This window comes from Equus asinus, chromosome 21 (genome assembly GCF_041296235.1).
Source record: "Equus asinus isolate D_3611 breed Donkey chromosome 21, EquAss-T2T_v2, whole genome shotgun sequence".
In the NCBI taxonomy this organism is placed as follows: domain Eukaryota; kingdom Metazoa; phylum Chordata; class Mammalia; order Perissodactyla; family Equidae; genus Equus; species Equus asinus.
Window position 1 is genome coordinate 65772513 of NC_091810.1, and position 18629 is coordinate 65791141.

At 37.4% G+C, this 18629-nt stretch overlaps 1 protein-coding gene across 13 annotated transcripts in view; it reads right to left on the reverse strand.

Annotated features, from left to right (window-relative positions):
* Window positions 1-18629, reverse strand: part of RBMS3 (RNA binding motif single stranded interacting protein 3) — a 1423334-nt gene that overhangs the window by 242878 nt on the left and 1161827 nt on the right. The window lies entirely within an intron of this gene.

Sequence of the window (18629 nt, forward strand, 5' to 3'; positions counted from 1 at the left end):
TGGTGGTGGCTCACATACAAAAAAAGAGGAAGATTGGCAGCAGACATTAGCTCAGGGAGAATCTTCCTCAGCAAAAACAAAAATGAAAAAAGAATACGTAAATAATTCTTTTTTTCCTGAAATGACTTCCCTTTTCTTGGGTTTTCAATGTTTGTAAACTGCCTAAATAAGATTTATGGGCACTCATTTGCTTTTTAACAGTTTAAGACAACTTGAGAACTTCAGAACATTTCAAGGTAGCCAAGCATATGAATACAAATGGAGGACAAAAAGTCACTGCCTGTACCTAGATCAAGGGTTATATCTGGGGCTCTGTTGTTTGGATATGAATTATGGCTATTTTATATACATCATGCTGAAAAAGAAGTTAGTAGAACAAGATTTTAAAACTTAATCTGATAACACTCATGCTTGACAAAACCACATTTAAATATTTAGGAAGTAGTTATTAGCATTAGAGACTTCAGAGCAATGTTTCTCAAGCTACCTGGGGTGAGGACCAATTTTGTTTTCAATCTGTCATAGGCCCATATTTGTAAAATACAATAAAAATAATTAATAGAAAATAAATTTTAAAATACGCAAAATGCAACTTGCAATTTTTTTTATTATTACATTCAACAAACCAAAGTTGCATCTGGATTCAATGTCATGTTAATGTGAAATTGTTATAAAAGATTTTAAATGCTTACTCTCAATTTCTGTACTTATTTCATTGGGAACAGATACCATTTGGTGGCCCAAACGTTAAGTAATACTGTTTTAGGGGACTATATTCCCATTTTTTTCCATCATAATGTAATACTCTATGGGTCTTAGTAAGTTGTTAGCTTTTGCTTGCTTTATATATTATTAAGTCCTTTTTAATCACAAAATTTTGTGTAAACAAGTTATGGTCATTTTTGAACTATAAGGTAGATAGAGCTGTCTCAAGATGAATTATCCTGAGCAGTAAAGACAAAACATCCAGAAATATCCTGAGGAAGTTCGAAACAACTCTAAAGCAAACCTATGACTGTAATATTTTAAAAACATACTGAGAGAGATGTTCATATAGACTGAAGATAACAAGACTATTACCTTACATAGAGCAGAATTTTACAGTATTCAAAGTGTTTCAGGGTCAATTTATTTCATGTGGCCCTTTATAATAACCCTATGAGGGAGATAGGGCAAGAGTTATCATCTCCACTCTACAAATGATATCAGTTCTGACATCTTAAGACAGTACCAAAGTCCCATGGCTAGTAAGCGAATAAATGACATCAAAAGGGATATTCTTTGACTCTTGATCTAGTCCTCTTTCTACTACACTACACCAACTCAAGATTGCCTATAAATACTGTTATTCAATGGATTTCACCTGTGGAAAGGAAAATCAATGAGGACACAAAGGAGGAATTGTTTTTTAATGGAATAGTCTATTTGAAATGCTGTAGCATTTCAAAAATTAATAATGATACAAACTTAATGTTTTTGTTCACCCTGAAAACACAAGTAAGGAGTCAGAACCTACCCTGTCAGAGCTGCCCAGGAAGAGGCAGAAGTTTTGGAATTAGTTTAACACTAATTTTGTACAAATATGTTCTCACCCTTCCAGTAGTATTCTCAGCACATCTGGTGCAGGGCTGTTGGAGTTAGAGCACCTCTAGATGAGATCTGCAGGACGCCAGCCATACTGGCCATACTTGGCTTCAGTCTTGTACATACATGTGATGGTTAATTTTATATGTCAACTTGACTGGGCCACAAGGTGCCCAGATAGTTGGTCAAACAATATTCTGGATAGATCTGTGAGAGTGTTTTCTGGATAAGTTTAACATTTGAATCCAAATCAGTGACTGAAGGAAACAGATGGTCCTCTCTGATGTGGGTAGTCTCATCCAATCAATTGAAGGCCTGAAGAGAACAAAAAGGTCGATCCTCCTCTGAATTAAGAGAGAATTCATCCTTCCTGATGGCCTTTAAGCTGGGACATCAGGAGTTTTTCTCCCACCTTTGGACGCAAACTGAAACATTGTTTCTTTCTGGGTCTCAAGCCGGCTGGGTTCACACTGGAATACAACATCACCCCCCCACCAAGTCTCCAGCTTACTGACTGTGGATCTTGGGACCTGTCAGCCTCCATAATCCTGTGAGTGGATTTCATATAATAATCATATAATAAATAAATACATGTATATCTCCTATTAGTTCTGTTTCTCTGGAAAACCATAACTAATACAATGTATTAATTTTGTCAAGTCTGTATTGCTGTGAAAACATAAGGACACATGCTCAGCTCTGACCGTCACACTAGGACTTCTGCTTTCCCTAGCCGCATAGCCATAGCCTTTGTAAAGAGAGAGGCACAGTCTTCCTCTAAGACAGGTGCTCCAGGAGCATACATCCCAGGTAATGCACTAAAGAGCAAAAGGAAGAGTAAAGAAGGACAGCCAAGAAGCAGGTTTTCACTCCTAAAGGGTGACTAATAAAGGTGTCCTCCATCCTGTTTGCTAAGCAGTGAAGGGGGCTGCCCTGTGTTTTCAATTGCCTTCTCCCTCCACTAAAAGAGAGAGGGTGATTTCTCTTCTAGCTTCACATGGTGATGAAGTAAGAGGAGGGTGACTATGAGTTTTTCCTCTCTAGGCACCATTAAGAACAATTTCCCTACAGGACATATGTTTTAAAAGAGCATTTAATTATTTTAGATTTAATGTAAGCACAGCACTGGCAATTGGAGCTCACATCCTCAAGTTCAGAGGGTTTAATTCTAGATAACAAACTCAGCAGAGGCCTGACTATGAAACCATGGCCAGTGCACAGGACAACCTGAACCACCTGTCATTTGTCCTGTTCCTTAAGGCTGTGGCTGGCTTTCATTTCTAGATCAGCCTCAAGTTGAGATGAGCAGTGAATGATTAAATGAGCCTCTTGAGTCTTTACAACTGAATTTGTATTACCTGTGGTCCTGGAACAGGTGGCCAGATTGGATTCCTGGCTTTCCTTGACTTCTCCCTCCACATGCACCTCATGAACTCGAGCTCAGTATCACGTTATCAGCCCTGATGTGATGGTTTCTCCTGTGAGAAAATGCTAAATTAACATTTTACAATATTGAGATCTCTCTATAGTTTTTATTGTAATATATTACTATATCACAAATATGTATGCGTTTGTACTCAGGGTCCTGACAGTCAAAAATAAGAACAGGAAACAAAACTATAGAGAACTACTCAATATTGTAAACAAATCGCACCACATCTTCTCAGAGTCTAATTCACCTTGCTGAAGGGGCTTCCCAGAGATACCTATTATATCTATTTTATCAGCCTGCTGTGAACTCTGGGATAGGAAGTTGTCACCCGATTTGTTGATAATGACCATGTTCCTCCTTCAAACAACTGGAATTATGGAAATGACATGAATATAGTCGTAAGTTTACTATGGTACCCTATTAATTTATTCTGGAATAATCACAACAAATATAGAACAGATGCAAACCATTTTTATATCTTCTGCCTAGAATATGACAGCTTAGGCTCACAAGCATATTTAGTGTACACCCACAAATGGATCACTGAGATATAAAGGATGTTAGGGAGATAGAGTTCCACCCAAGGGCAACCATTCTCATTGTACTCTATGTAAATGGCACCCCTACAACCACAGCACTAATGGTGACTCTTGGAATTATGCAACAGAGCTCACGTGGCAAACACTATGTCCTACAAAATTAGAGCAGCCTGATAAAATACAAGACACCCTGTTAAATTTAAATTTCCTGTAAACAACAAATAAATTTTTAGTAGAAATACTTATGCTGAAATATTGATTGCTACATAAGATTAACATTATTATCACATCATATAAATTACTTGTTGTTGGTGTGGGGGATCAGAATTTGCCATTCCAAAATGTGTCTCTTTGTCTTGATTATTTTTAGGAACAAAAGACTCAGAGAGAAACTTTGACCTTCCCCCTAACTACCTAAAAGAATTTAAGAGGGGCTGGCCCTGCAGCCCAGTTGTTAAGTTCGCGTGCTCCACTTTGGCAGCCCAGGGTTTCGCTGGTTTGGATCCTGGGCGCAGACATGGCACAGCTCATCAGGCCATGTTGAGGTGGTGTCCCACATAGCACAACTAGAAGGATCCACAACTAAAATGTACAACTGGGGAGAAAAAGCAAAAAAAAAAAAAAAGAATTTAAGATAGAAGGCCTGTTCTAGGAAGGAGATAATACTATAGAGAACTAGTATAGTATGTACCAGATGTGGTAGACAGGGAGGAACCTAGCAAGGCGCATTTGATCAAAGTCCTCTCCAGGTCCCATCGTCTTTGCAAGGCATGGCAAACATTTCTTTACCAAATATTTGCTTTTCCATCTCCACATGAATTGCTTTCCTCCCCTTTGAAGTCCCAAACCACTACCGCAAACATCCTCCTTTGTCTTTAGCCGAAGATGGTATTTAAGGTGGTGGCTTCAGCCATTTGGATGAGTTATTCAATTTTGGGGGGTTTCTCCCATGTATACATGCTATTAAATTTGTTTGGTTTTCTCCTGTAAGTTTGTCTCACGTCAATTTAATTCTTAGACCAGCCAGAAGAACCTAGAGGGTAGAGGAATAGTTCTTCCTCCCCTACATCAGATAGGATTCATATTATTACTGTTTTATGGTACAACATGATCTAATACTAATTTTAAGCTTACTATGTGCCAAGCACTATGCTTTAAAGTTATTTAAACTTATTATGGTTTTAGTCCTTAAAACAACCCTTGAGATAAATACAGTTAATGTCCTCATTTTACATGTGAGAAAGCTGAGGTCATAAGAAACTACGCAGTTGCCCAAGATCACACAGCTATTAAGGAATCCAACTAGAATTCAAATCCCAATCTATTTGGATCAGATGCCTGAGATTTCAAGATAAGAGCAGTGTGTTTAATGGCTGCCTTACAACTTTTTCTGAGAGATCAAGAGGAAGGAGTCACCAGTGGATGGATTCCTACAGGTGTTCAACGTGTAAACCTACTTAGCAGCACAATTTACCTTTCTGACTAAGAATGGAAATCACTTAATCAGATCGAGGAAATGAGGTAGTGAAAGAAGACCCAAAGTTAAGTCTTACTTGCAAGGCTAGAGCAATAAAATTTCCCAAGTTAGTAAGAAAAACATACCCAGCTAGTTTCTTCTAACCTCTATTACATAAGGATAAATTAAAAATACATATGTATGTTTAATATATATAAAGTGAAAAAAACCCAGCTTTGTATACAAAATGTTGCTGTTGCATTGCTGTTTTTTTTTTTTTTTTTAAGACTGGCACCTGAGCTAACCTGAGCTGAGTTGCCAATCTGCCTTTTTTTTTTTTTTGCTTTTTCTCCCCAAATTCCCCCAGTACATAGTTGCATATTATAGTTGTGGGTCCTTCTAGTTGTGGCACGTGGGACACTGCCCCAACATGGCCTGACAAATGGTGCCATGTCCACACCCAGGATCCAAACCAGTGAAACCCTGGGCTGTGGAAGCAGAGCATGCAAAACCAACCACTCGGCCACGGGGCCAGCCCCTGCATTGCTGTTTTGCTTGAATCTACTTTTATTCCTAAATTGTCCAATATCAATTTCACAGGAAACTGTCTTTGTGAAGCAACGCACATTTCACATGTTACAGAGGAAGAGGAGGCAGTCAGCTCTACATCAGCACTTTAAAAAAAAAACAAATTCAGCTGTACATTTAAATCCTGTCAGTCTAAGTGAAGGATGGCATATCCTAGGTTTATTTAATCCTAGTCTTTTCAAAGAGAGCCTGAACAGGCTGCAAAACATTTGGTGGCCTATGATCCTTAACATCAGCTTGGAGAAAATGTGTATGGGGTGTGTGCATGTCTGTGGGTGTGGGTACATCAGTATGGGTTCACATGTGTGTGTGTGTCTCACAATGAAGACCAATCTTTCAATGCAGGATTGCATGGGGGGCCAGGAAAAGGAAACTAACTAGGTGCTACTGTCCTGCTTCTATTTCTTATATTAACATTGTGACCTTGGTAGAGAAACAGCCAAGAGGAGGTACAACTGTTGGTTGAAGGTGTTCATATGAGATAAACCACTTTGCCTTTTAAAAGAGTAGCTTCCGCCATCATTGCCAGTTTTTATTTGGCACATACATTAATTGTAATTTTCTTAAAACTCATCAGTGGGAAAGAGATATCTTATTTTTTTTAAATTTAAGTAGGTTACCATATATTTTTTTTTTTGCAGGGAAAGATTCGCCCTGAGCTAACATCTGTTTCCAATCTTTCCTCTTTTTTTTTCTTCTCCCCAAAGATCCAAGCCTGGTTGTATATCCCAGTTGTAAGTCCTTCTAGTTTTTCTCTTTGAACTGTTGCCACAGCATGGCAACTGACAGATGGGTGGTGTGGTTCTGGGACTGGGAAACCAATTCAGGCTGCTGAAGTGGAGTGCATGGAACTTGAACCACTAGACCTTCAGGGCTGGCTCGATAAGTCTTATTCTTAATATGACTCAACAGTGAGTTAAACGATTTCACCAAGACTGCCTAGAAATGAAAAAGGAAGGCTTACCTCTCAGTTTTCCATTCAGTTCTATATACAGAAGTTCTGTGGCCCAGTAGACTAGTGCACTTGACCAAGTGGAGGCACTCAGGGTCACAACACTAATCCAAGTCAAAGTCATGTGTTGATTTACATATCTCGGCTCAAGACACTTTACTAAATGGATCATCCACTTATTTTTGACATCATTACTATTGACCTTCATTCACCCACTCATTAAACATTTAATCTAGTATATGCCAGCCACTAAGTTAAATCCTGGGGACACAAATGTGATAGGCCATGATCCCTGCCTACCTTAGGGAGTTCAGCCTAGTGGATAGTTGACAACCAAATGTCAACAATAAAGAGCTATTTCTGTTAGCTAACACATTAGGGCAGCCAAGAATATAGATATCTGCCTTCCACACTCTTCCAGTTCATAACTTGGAATTCTGTTTTCCTCAAAATGGTAATTAGATGATCTAAATGGTTTTTCACCTACATGATGAACAGGAAAATTAATTCTTGAAATATTTTTTAAAAACCCTGGGATATGTTAAGCTCTAAGCCAACCAAAAATTTCAGTTTGGGCTGAACTATTTATATATTTCAATTTCAACAAAAAATAATTTTATCCATAAACCTCCAGAAAACTTCAGGTAAGAATAATCTGCAAACAGATAGTGACATGGTGGCTCTGACATTAACTAGTTCTATGACATTAACTAGTTACTAACATTTCTCAGGAAATTTCCTGAACCATAAAATGGAAATAATAGTACTAATAACGTCAGACAGTTATTGTGAGAATTCAATGACACAATATACTGAAAATCTAGTAGAGTGCCAGGGACATAGGAGAAGCTCGATAACTCATTATTCTTTCTATAATTATTATTAAATTATATAAATAAAGAAATTTAGGACATTGCAAGAGAACAGTTACTAACTAAATGTAAGTCATGTTCATAAAAGAAATATTACTGTTATTTAAAATCTGTCCCATTGCCTTCCTCATAAGTGCAAGCTTACTAGATATTATATTAAATTATGTGGAGATGGGCATACAAAACTGATAAGATCCATAAAATGTGGCCACTGTATCAGCAAGAGAATCTAGAAATATATCACGGGGGGGAAACAGAACACTGTTCCTATCATTTATGAGCTAAAAAGATTAATGATTTATTACTGGGCTCATTAATCAAAACCATGTGGCTTTTTTTTTTTTTTAAGAAGCAATTCCACTGTTCAAGTCAATTAGCCCACCAAAGCTATTACACCAAAGAAGCTGCAATGTTATTCAGACTTCCTCGGGAGTATTTAGAGTATAAAATAAATGCTATTATTCAGAAGATACCGAATTGCTAAGCTTCTTAAATTCATACAATTGGGAACCTGCAGTACATTAAAATGCTGAAACTCATTAAGAGTCTTTTTTCCCCAGCTTTAGAGTCATTGGCATTCTCAGCACAGTTAAGAACAATAAAATGCTCCTGGCTTCCAAGGAGAGAGTGACTTGCGCTCCTTCAGCTCCACTTCAATGAATCACTCAGGCAGAACTGGCACCCAACCTTTGAGACAACGGTAGCTTCTGCTGGATTACCCTAATACCTGAATAGGACCGCAAAGTAGCTAATATACTACACTAAAGAGGAGAGAAAGAATAGCTAGTTCACATCCATCATTTATCTTTACCTTGTTAGAGCTCTAGTCAAAACGTTTCAACATAAATATACAAAATGTCAGTAACAACTTTAACACATAAAATAAAATAAGAATCTATGAGTCTCTTCTAATATAAGTGAAAACCTAAATAAATGAGGGATTCCTTAAAGTAGAACGCAAACTAGTAAATGACAAAGGAATGTTCAGATCACAAAATCACCACTTGGCAACCATGATAGTAATAATGGGATAAGACAGTGGTTACTATATTTGAGTAATGCATAGATCGGTGATTCTGAAACAGGGCAATTTTGCCCCCCAAGGGATTCTTGGCAATATGTGAAACATTTTTGTTTGTCACAACCACAGTGAAGGGGCTGCTCCTGGTACCCCACAACACACAGGAAACCCCCTGCAACAAAGAATTATCTGTGAAAGAAAGTATCTGTCATGCCAAGGTTGAGATACCCTGGTATCAACCCCATTAAAGAAAGTAAGAAAGAAAAGAAAGAAAGAAAGAAAAGAAAGAAAGGAAGGAAGGAAGGAAGGAAGGAAGGAAGGAAGGAAGGAAGGAAAGGAAGAAAGAAAGAAAGAAAGAAAGAAAGAAAGAAAGAAAGAAAGAAAGAAAGAAAGAAAAAGAAATAATATACACACACACTGTAATTACATATCTATCAGTAAATATCATTTATATATTTTATATAAACATATATAATAGACTTTCAGTGTTGATTTGATTATTTTTATTAAAGAGAACTTAAATATGTGCATTTAATTAATGAGGTATAAATGCCTCTGTTTATAGTGTGAATGCAAATATTAAGCCAAATACACTTTAAAATTACGCAAAAACAAAGTTGGACAACCAATACTATTAAAACATTAATTTAATATCACGGATGATATAGTTTTGCCAAATCTAAATTGCCCCTTGTAATGTGAATACGTTACTATTACAGTACCAAATACTTTTGAAATTCATGGGCTATATTCTTTTTGCCATGTGGCATTCTGATTCTTCCACTACTTTTCTCTATTTGAATCACTATGAAACCTTCATCTGAACGTAGCTTGCCAGGCTAACAGCTTTCATTTGGCTTAAAAGCATTATTTACTTATTACGTCTGCATTGTTCTTTCCTCATTAGCCCCAGACAGTGACAGTGGGTCTCCTTGGCACAATGTTGATTATAGACACAAATACAGACACAGGTGGTGACATCAACTGCTCAACCAGATGACCTCAAATATGCTTTCATAACTTTTTAAAGATTATCATAGACTACAAAGCCCCAAATTGACAAATTCTCATAGGGAACTCATGAATCCTTGAAAATAATTTCCACAGACTCCAGTGAGAAAAATGCCAATACAATGGAAAACTTCCAGGGATTTCCATGGCCAATCTGGTTTCAAATTCAGAAGCACTTACATATTAGCTACATATAACTTTATATGTATGGAGATTGTACATATACATATACACACACACACTATAATTCTGAACTAGTGAGTTCATCCCTTTAAGGCTTTGTATCCAGATCATTTAAAAGAAGGATACTGCAACCATTAGGGTTACTGTGAGAATTAAATGGATACTTTATAGATGTTAATATCTATATCTTCTCCTCTTAAGTCTTAAGCTGCTATACACATTCACTGGGTGTCTGCCTATGTTTTCTTCTCGAGTAAATGAGAAGGAAAATAAAATTAAGCACTTGAGGGAATAGGTAACTACATCAATTTCAGAAGCTTACATTAAAGAAAGCACTAAATCAAAATGTATCTATTCATAGGTAATAGCATTTAAATTATTAGCTAGTCTGTGAAAACTACCTGTTTTAGCATAAAGGAAATCAGAAATCAAAGAAGACAGCAAGGAAGGGCAGCAAGGTCAGAAATCATGGCTTCCTTTTATTTTTCTCTTTCTATCTTCATTTCCTTGTGAACCTTTAAAAATTGCCAGATTAAGACTTAAAATAGCTAAATATGATAAAATTTACACAGAGAAAGGATGGATGAATTTCAGGTTAACTGAACAGAAAAACACTGTAAAATTCATAGAATTCAAAATATTTTTCAGGAATGTGGAAAGGCCAAGTTCCTCAGGTAGGAAAGATCTTCCTATGCACAAGGTACAGCAAAAAGGCCAGTGGGTCTGGGACACAGTGAACTAGGAGGTCGTGGCATGAAGTAACTTGGAAAGGTATGCAGGGGCCAGATCATATGGGACACTGTAGGCCATGCTGGCCTCCATGCCGGGAAGTGGGATTATGTTCCCACGTGCAATGGGAAGGCAATGAAGAGTGCAAGTGGGGAAAGACAACGGTCTGACATGTTGAGGAAAGAAATTTGTTAAGAGAATGGAGAGCTAAGAAATGGGGCAGGGTTCCCAGGCGCTGGGAAACTGTTGAGCAGATCAGGGAGTGATTATGGAAACAACAGTGGAGATAGTGGTAGAGAAAAGTAGATTTTAAAAAATCTATTTTTCAGGTAGATTCTACATACTTTCTGATGGCTGGAATATGAGGAATTAGAGAAAGGAAGTGACATTTACATCTTCAATCACACAGTTACTTTTTATTGTAATAGAAGACAGGGAGGACCAAATCTGAAGAGAGAATCTAGAAGTGTCTTTTGGATACTTTAAGTTTGATATATCCATTAGACATCTAAGTTTGTGATCTGATTCATTTAATTTCAACTCATAAGAGTAGTGATGATGTATAAATGTAAACATTCAGGAACCCCGGAATATCCTAAATCCGGTTTTATGGTCTAGCTTAGCCAAACACATTTATAGAACTGAGCAGACAAGAAGCATGTTTTCTTTGCAAGCAAAGGAATGAACACATTGGATCATAAAATACAACATTAGAACCAAGGCAACTGAATGATAGGCATGTCCAGGATTTCCTCAGAGGAGAAGAAAGACTTGCCCCAGTTTCCAAAGCAAGTTCGTAGCTGGAAATTACATTCTCCTGACTCCTAGTTCAATGCGTCAATCTTTATGAAAACTTTCCAGATTTTATAAAGAATATTTTCATCATGTGCAAGTTCTCTTCGGGTTATTTCGTGGTAGAACCTTGAACTCAAAGCAAACTTTGTAGATCAGCAACACTTGGGAATTGATTAGAAATGGAGAATCTCAGGTCCCACTCCAGACCTGCTAAATCAGATCTGTATTTTAACAAGGTCCGGAGGTGATTTATGTGTACATAAGAGTTTGAGATGCACTGTTTGAAAAGAAGTTAAATCACTCTGGGTTTTAGGGAGGATTACTTAGCATACTTTTAAGTTCACACAGTAAAATGAGACAAAAACTGGCATTGTTCTCACTCAAATAATTAACTAGCCCACTCTAATATTCAGGAAGGAATGCTGCCATTCAAAATAAAAAGTATGTGTGCATGTACTGACTTGGAAATGTATCCACGATACATTGCTGAATTTTTTAAAAAGCTAGTTGAAGAATAGCAGGCAAGACAGGATTACAGAGGATGCTTGATGCTCATACTGTACCACAGCACAGGTCATGGGCCCATCTGATTACAGCACAACCGTGGGGGACAGTCACAGGCATCACTGCCAGTCAGCGCTGGAGGTCTCTCCACCCAACGTTTTTCAAAGCTGCAGAAGGTTGCTCATCTGCGCACAGGCAGAGCCCAAGGGGCAGGGGAGTTAACATCCCAGGGGCAAACTTCAACCAAGAGAGCACGGAAGTTGGACAATAAATGCTCCAGCCTCCTCATCTGGGGTGCATTTCATACGGTTCCTCAGAGCTTCCCCAGCAGAACTGAACTCAATCACTCACAGCCAAAATCTGCTTATTAAAACAAACTTTTTGGACTTGTCTCCCATTCCTCTCTCATTTTCCCCACTCCTTTACTTCTATCTTCTAAGATCACTTCCCGAATAAACTAAATACACTCAAATCTGCCTCAGAGTTCACTTTTAGGGGAAAAAACCCTAACACTACTTTTAAAGTGTATGTAATACAGATATGTGACATACACAAGTATATAGACTTGAATGCATGTATGAAGAAAGATGGGAAGGTTTATATACAAAAATGACAAAGTTTGTCTCTGGGGGAAAATTTACAAAAGACTTCAGATATGTCGGTAGTATTGCTATAATTATTATTAGTTTATGTTTAATGTTATTTTTATAAACTAAAAGAAGGGGAAGATTAAAAACATCAGGAAAGGAGATCTTTTAAGCTCTATACTAAAGACAGGGTAGCAAATGTCAGTGCATACAAATTATATAATAAGAACTGTCATTTATGATTGTTCTTCTGTGGCTTCTATTTCCCGTGAGAATCTGACTGATGATGACAATGGGTACCTTCAAAAAGTGTGGCTTGTCATGATTTTTATGAATTTTTTCCCCCAAGAAATGCAAAATGTCTATGGCAAAATCCGAAGTCAGGGATCCAGAAAAACCACAGGGCATAATGAAGAGATCTAAACACATGATTATCAACATGCAGGTATGTCATGCAGGTAAATAATTTTTCTGCTTCTCCTCCTTCATTTTGAAGTCTGCACTAGAATCAATGAGTCTAAAGTTTACTGCTGATGAGGTGGGTGAGCGAATTGTAAGAGCCATATTTCTCTGTAGTCCTAATGGGTCAATGACCTCATTACAATACACACTGAAGAACTGTGCTTTTATAGAAATGCTAAAGATTTTTAAAAATCAGCAATTTAGTAGTTCTGATTTAAAAGCTACCAACCCATATAGATATTAAAAAAAAACCCTGGAACTCATGATTTTGTTATAATTTTACTGCTAGTAATTTATAATTCATATTTTAGCAATACTTGGGAGTGGGGAAAGAGACAGAAGAGAAAGAAAAGGAGGAGAAGAAGAAGAAGGGAGAATGTGATTATTACAGAAACGAATACATAAGCTTAACATAATTTATAGCTGAGGAAAAGATCCTTGACTAAAAGTGAAGAGAAAGTGTGTGGGAAAAACAAAGCAAAACAAAAGCGATAACAATATCAAAAGAACAGCGTGAATAATGAGCAAAAAGTAGCAATAGTAATGATGACTCCCTGGTATTAAGCACCTACTATGTGTTAAGCCCCGTGCCTTGTATCATCTCCAACACTTATATTTAGCCTTCAAGGTGGGGATTATTGTCATCATGATTTTGCAGATAAGAAAAAAGGAAGCTTCAAGTGGATAAAGTACCCACCTAAAATCACATAGCTGCCAGAGTCAAGATTGAAACCCAGGCCATTGACTCCAGAGTCCAAGCTCTTAAAAGATGCAAGACAACCACCAATAACATCAACTGTGCCACTCCCAAATCCAAAAATATGTACATTAAAATCAAATGTTACGGCTGAAATAAAAAGAAAAAATGTAGTATATATGTGAGATATTTACATTGCTTATAACTTTTTTGACTTACGGTACCAGCCATAAAGGTGATTTTCCAAGAGAGAGACAAATTAGAATATACTGACGCAGACTCTATTAATGAAGCTTCAGCAAACTGGAATCTACGAGGATATGTGGGACAAAGAAATTAACTAATAAAAAAGAGACGTGTAGGTACTTTTTGCCCTGAGACCATCAGAAAGTGTACTTCTAAGCAAAACTAGAAAAAACTAAATATCCTACATGATGGGAAAGTTTAATAAACTATACTTCCCTATAATGGGGACTCTTGTGGTTATTAAAAATGATTCTTATGGAAAGCTTTGATAAAAGAAAATATCAATGTTATAAAGTTATATGGAGAAAGCAGAAAAAATAATCATGTTGGCACACATCATATTTGCATAGAAAACAACTAGAAGGAAACACATCAACTTCTTAAAAACGGTTGTCTATGGGTGGTGGCATCAAGAATACACTTTCTTTTTCTGTCTTTCTTACTTTTCTATGGTTTCAAATTTTTTAATAGAGAAAGAATAAGGCTTGTTGCATTACAAAATAATAAACAATACAAATTCAGAGCTTAATTTCTATTTTGTTTGTTTTTAGAAAGTCATAGACCAGTCCTTTGCTTTTCAATAACAGTACAGTAAGCAAATATTTTGGCCCAGCTATCTCTGCACAGATACCTTAACTCCAGTAACTGTGTGAGTATATCCAGAGGATACATTTCCAGAAGTAGAATTGCTTTATCAAAGGGAATACTAATCTAATGTTTCAGGTGGTCCCCCAAATTTATACCAATTATACCTCTGCCAACAGCATATGAAAGTTCCATTTTCCTCACACACCTACTACAGTAGTATGACCCATCTTTGTAATCTTTGCCAACCTATTTGCTGAATTTAGGGCCACTTACGCCTTCTGTTCTTAGAGTCATTGAAATTCAAATGTCATATTTCAGGATACATTTTTTTTTAACTTCCTAGGAATAATAAGGCAGAACAAAAGATGAAAAAGCATCAAAAGGTAATCAGACTGGTTTGGGATTTGTGCAGGCCAAACGAGCATACATTGGAGAAATGTGCACAAACATGATAAAGCATTTGATGCACTAAATTGAATGACCCCTTCATCAAACACTTACAATGCACCAGCAGGTGGTATACACCCAAAAGAAATGATGCCTTACTAGAGAACTGAGCCCACGGTGTCACCTCTGTCTGACCTTAAGACTGGTCTTTCACTTCTCCATTACCAAGTCTATGAAATGAAGCTAATGACAGAAACAGTCACTCAGTGGGCAATGAGGATTAAGGTAGTGGCACAGTGAACATATAAGAGACTTCTCCAAGGGAAGATGCTGTCCACACAATTCACTATTGAAATGTGTGCTTAGTCACATGATTGAAAGAGAATAAACACTAATTCCAGGGAATTAACAGCAGGTAGATTTAAACTTTAGGATGATCTGCTTGGCTTAAACTGTAGGCAGAAATTTTGAAGAAATGTGGAATACAGAGAATGGTATAGAGAAATGCAGTATGGTATAGAGAAAAGAACACAGGATTTGAGTTACAAATACTCATTTTACTACTTGATCAGTTGCTTAGTCTCTGAATCTTGCTTTTCTCAGCCAATATTGAAGCTCACTATACCAAAATCACAAGGCTGCTTGGCACATTAGGTGAGGATATTTATGAAATGCTCAGCACAGTGTTTGGCATGTATTGGTACCCCTCAACCAGCCCCTAGATTTCACAAAGATTCATTAAAGAAATAAATCTTGCTTGACTAGAGAACATTATTTTACAATTCACAAAGGACAAAGAAATTACCTTCCAGAAAATATTCTTAAAACCAAAGTTTCAAACAAAATCACTAATTGTGCAGAGGGGGGACACAGAGGAATGAAATTATCTTCAAGAAGCTACTACTCATCTTTTTTCCAAACTAATTTAAACAATTTTCTATTATCTATGTAGATGAAACAACACAAGATCCCCTTGTACTTTGTAACATGGAAAATATATAGCGCACTTCCCAAATAATCAGACTTAGGACCAGGAAGAAAGATTTGCCTCAAGGCCTGTAACTGCTGTTATATTCATCACGGGCCAAGTTTCAAAAAGAGCCCATTCAATGTTGCCCACATTTTTTCAGAGCTATTACTTGAGTGCATGTGTGCATGACTGCATGTATGTGCATGCCTAAATATTTAAACTTACTTTCTACAACCTAATTTTACCTTACATGTTAATAGGAAAAAAAACTAAAATAACTTTCTACATACACCTGGTCTTTGTGTTTCTGGAAAGAAGAGAGCTGAATATTCACTCTCATCTAAATCTTGTGTTCCCTCCCTTACATGAGATCCTACAATGTTATTTTATCAAATCTCATGAGTTTTAATTCTATCTATAAGTCATATCTCCAGATCTGCCCTTTCTTTTCATCTCCAGACTCATATACTCAACTGCCTACTCAACATTTCCACTTGTATGTCTCATAGACACTGTGCTCTTCTCCAACTTACTCCTTCCCAGCCCTCTCCATCTTATAAAGGATAACTCAACTTTTCAGTGTCTCAGGCCACAAAACTTGAAGTCATCCTTGACTCCTCCCTTTCTTTTATCGTTTGCATTCAGTCACTAAATCCTGTTAAGTATGCCTTCAAAATCATTCACAATTCAGTGGCTTCTTCCCACCTCTACTGCTGCCCACTGATCTAGTCCTCTGTCATCTCTATCCTGGATTATTACCATAGCTCCATAACTGGTGTCCCTGCATTCACCCTTGCCAATCTACAGCCCTGTCCCAACTCAGCAGATCAGCAGATTGAGTGGTCCTTGCCAAAGTGCAAATTTGGTCATATCACTCTTCTGCTTAAGATCTAACTGGCTTGCCATCTCACTCAGCACAAAAGCAAATGATCATAGAATGACCTGCAAGTCCTACCTTACTCTATCTCCTCTGTGACTTTATCAACTATTAGTTTCCTCTTGCTCTCTCTGCTCCAGCCACTCAGACTTCCTTGCTGTTCCTCAAATACTCCAGGCATGTTTCTGCCTCAGGGCTTCTGCACTTAATGTTCCCTTTCCTTAGAATCATTTTTCCTCAGAAAATCACATGGCTCTCTCCCTCAATTCCTTCAGCTCTTTGCAAAAATGTCACCTTCTCAGGAAGGCCACTCCCTACTACCTTGTTTAGAATTGCATACATCTATCTTTACCTCATTCCCTTTGTATGCATCTCTTTCTCCAGAAGAACGTGACCTACTATATTTTTTCTTATTTTGTTATCTTTCTCCCAAACAAGAGTGCAAGCTTCATGGAGTAGGATATTTGCTTGCTTTGCTCATTGACATGGCCCCGGCTCTCAGAAGAGATCCTGGCTCACAGTAGGTGCTAAAGAAATATTTGTTAAAGAAAGAACAGATTTTTAGCAAAGTTTCAGAGCGTTGAAACATCTCTTAAGACTTTTAATTATTCTTATCTGGGATCAGAAATTGATACCCAGAACCAGGAGAGGGTGAAAAGATTCTACCAAGGCACAGAAGTGAACATTAACGGAAGAGAGAGAAAAAGACGAAATACCATGCAATTGATCTAAAGTCTGATTTTACAAGGAACATGTAATCTCTGGCACAAAGGGTTTGCTTGAATCACCACATTTAATAAAATTTCAGTTCTCGATATAATCTAATAGATATTTGTAATAGCAATCAGTCACTAGTAAGGTCATCAAGTCTTATTATTGCCCAAATCACACCCTCATAGAGGAAGTTAGGGGTGACTTTAAACCTCTTTTTTGCAAAAACAGAAAAAAGTCCTTTCTCTAAGATAACGAGCTATAAAAACAAATTAAAGGGGAAGGTTCTGATTCTCTAAGCTGCAGGCCTTACTGTGGGAGAAAACAGTTCTTATATCCTAGTTAAGGACATGAAGAGGAAAAAAGAAGAGCAAAGTAATCACCCAAGAACACGGTGACTCTGTGACTTACAAGCCACCCAAAGAGATAGGAGCAGTTGTCATTTATTGAATTTTGACCTCTTTAATGGTTATGCTAGTCTTTGATTTTGCATTGGTAAATAATGTAGTTGGTTTGCTTTATTTAATTTTCCTTTTCTTCAGTTACTAGAAGTTGAGTAGTTGTTTAATCACAAAAGGCAATCGCTAGTACTCACTATAAATGTGTCCAAAATTTATAATTATCCCTCCTAGTTTTTAGGTTAAGATCAGGGCATGCCAAAGATTAGAGTGTGTGTAGAGAGCCATGGGAAGGAGGTGACCCTTGGAGCAGAGGACTGGATTCTGCCCTGGCTTTTGCCACGAACTCATTCTGAGACCCTGGGTTAGTCATTTGACCCCTCTTGGCTCTGAAGTTTCTGCATCTGCTTGAAATGGTTGCATTAGGTGGTCTCTAAGGTCTCTTCCAGTTCCAAATTCTGTGAGTGTATTCATCAGGCAGCCTCTTAGGCCATGCTCCAAGTTCCTTCGAGGCCAGGAACACGACCCAGTTATTCACACTCAAGCCAAATCCACAGACCAAGAACATCGAAATTCTCTTCCCAAACATGTTCAGGACAGCTCAGAGAGCCAACAAACGTGGAGAAAATCATTTCCAGGAACAGTCTAAAGGATGCATTCAACAATGGGCCAAAATGACACGTCAAATTGGTAGAGATGGGGTCATGGATCTAATCCAGCTCTAATAAATAGGAAGGATAACACTAAGCTTTGGACAGGGTTATAAGGAGGATTATTTCTTTGCAGAACTGGCTGTTATCCGAGCTAATATGCTGAGAAAGATGACCCAATATTTGGGAACAGTTATGGAAAAGCTTAGGGCTTAAGGTTTCTAGGTCTTTGTGTATCTTAGCTATATCAATTGGGTTAAACATACTGAAATACAACATTTTGGGGAAAAAAGGATTGGAAATATAAGGAGAAAATAATCATTTGTATATTTTAGGAGACTATATAAAATACATATAATAATCACTGTTATTCAAAACAATGAAAAGTTT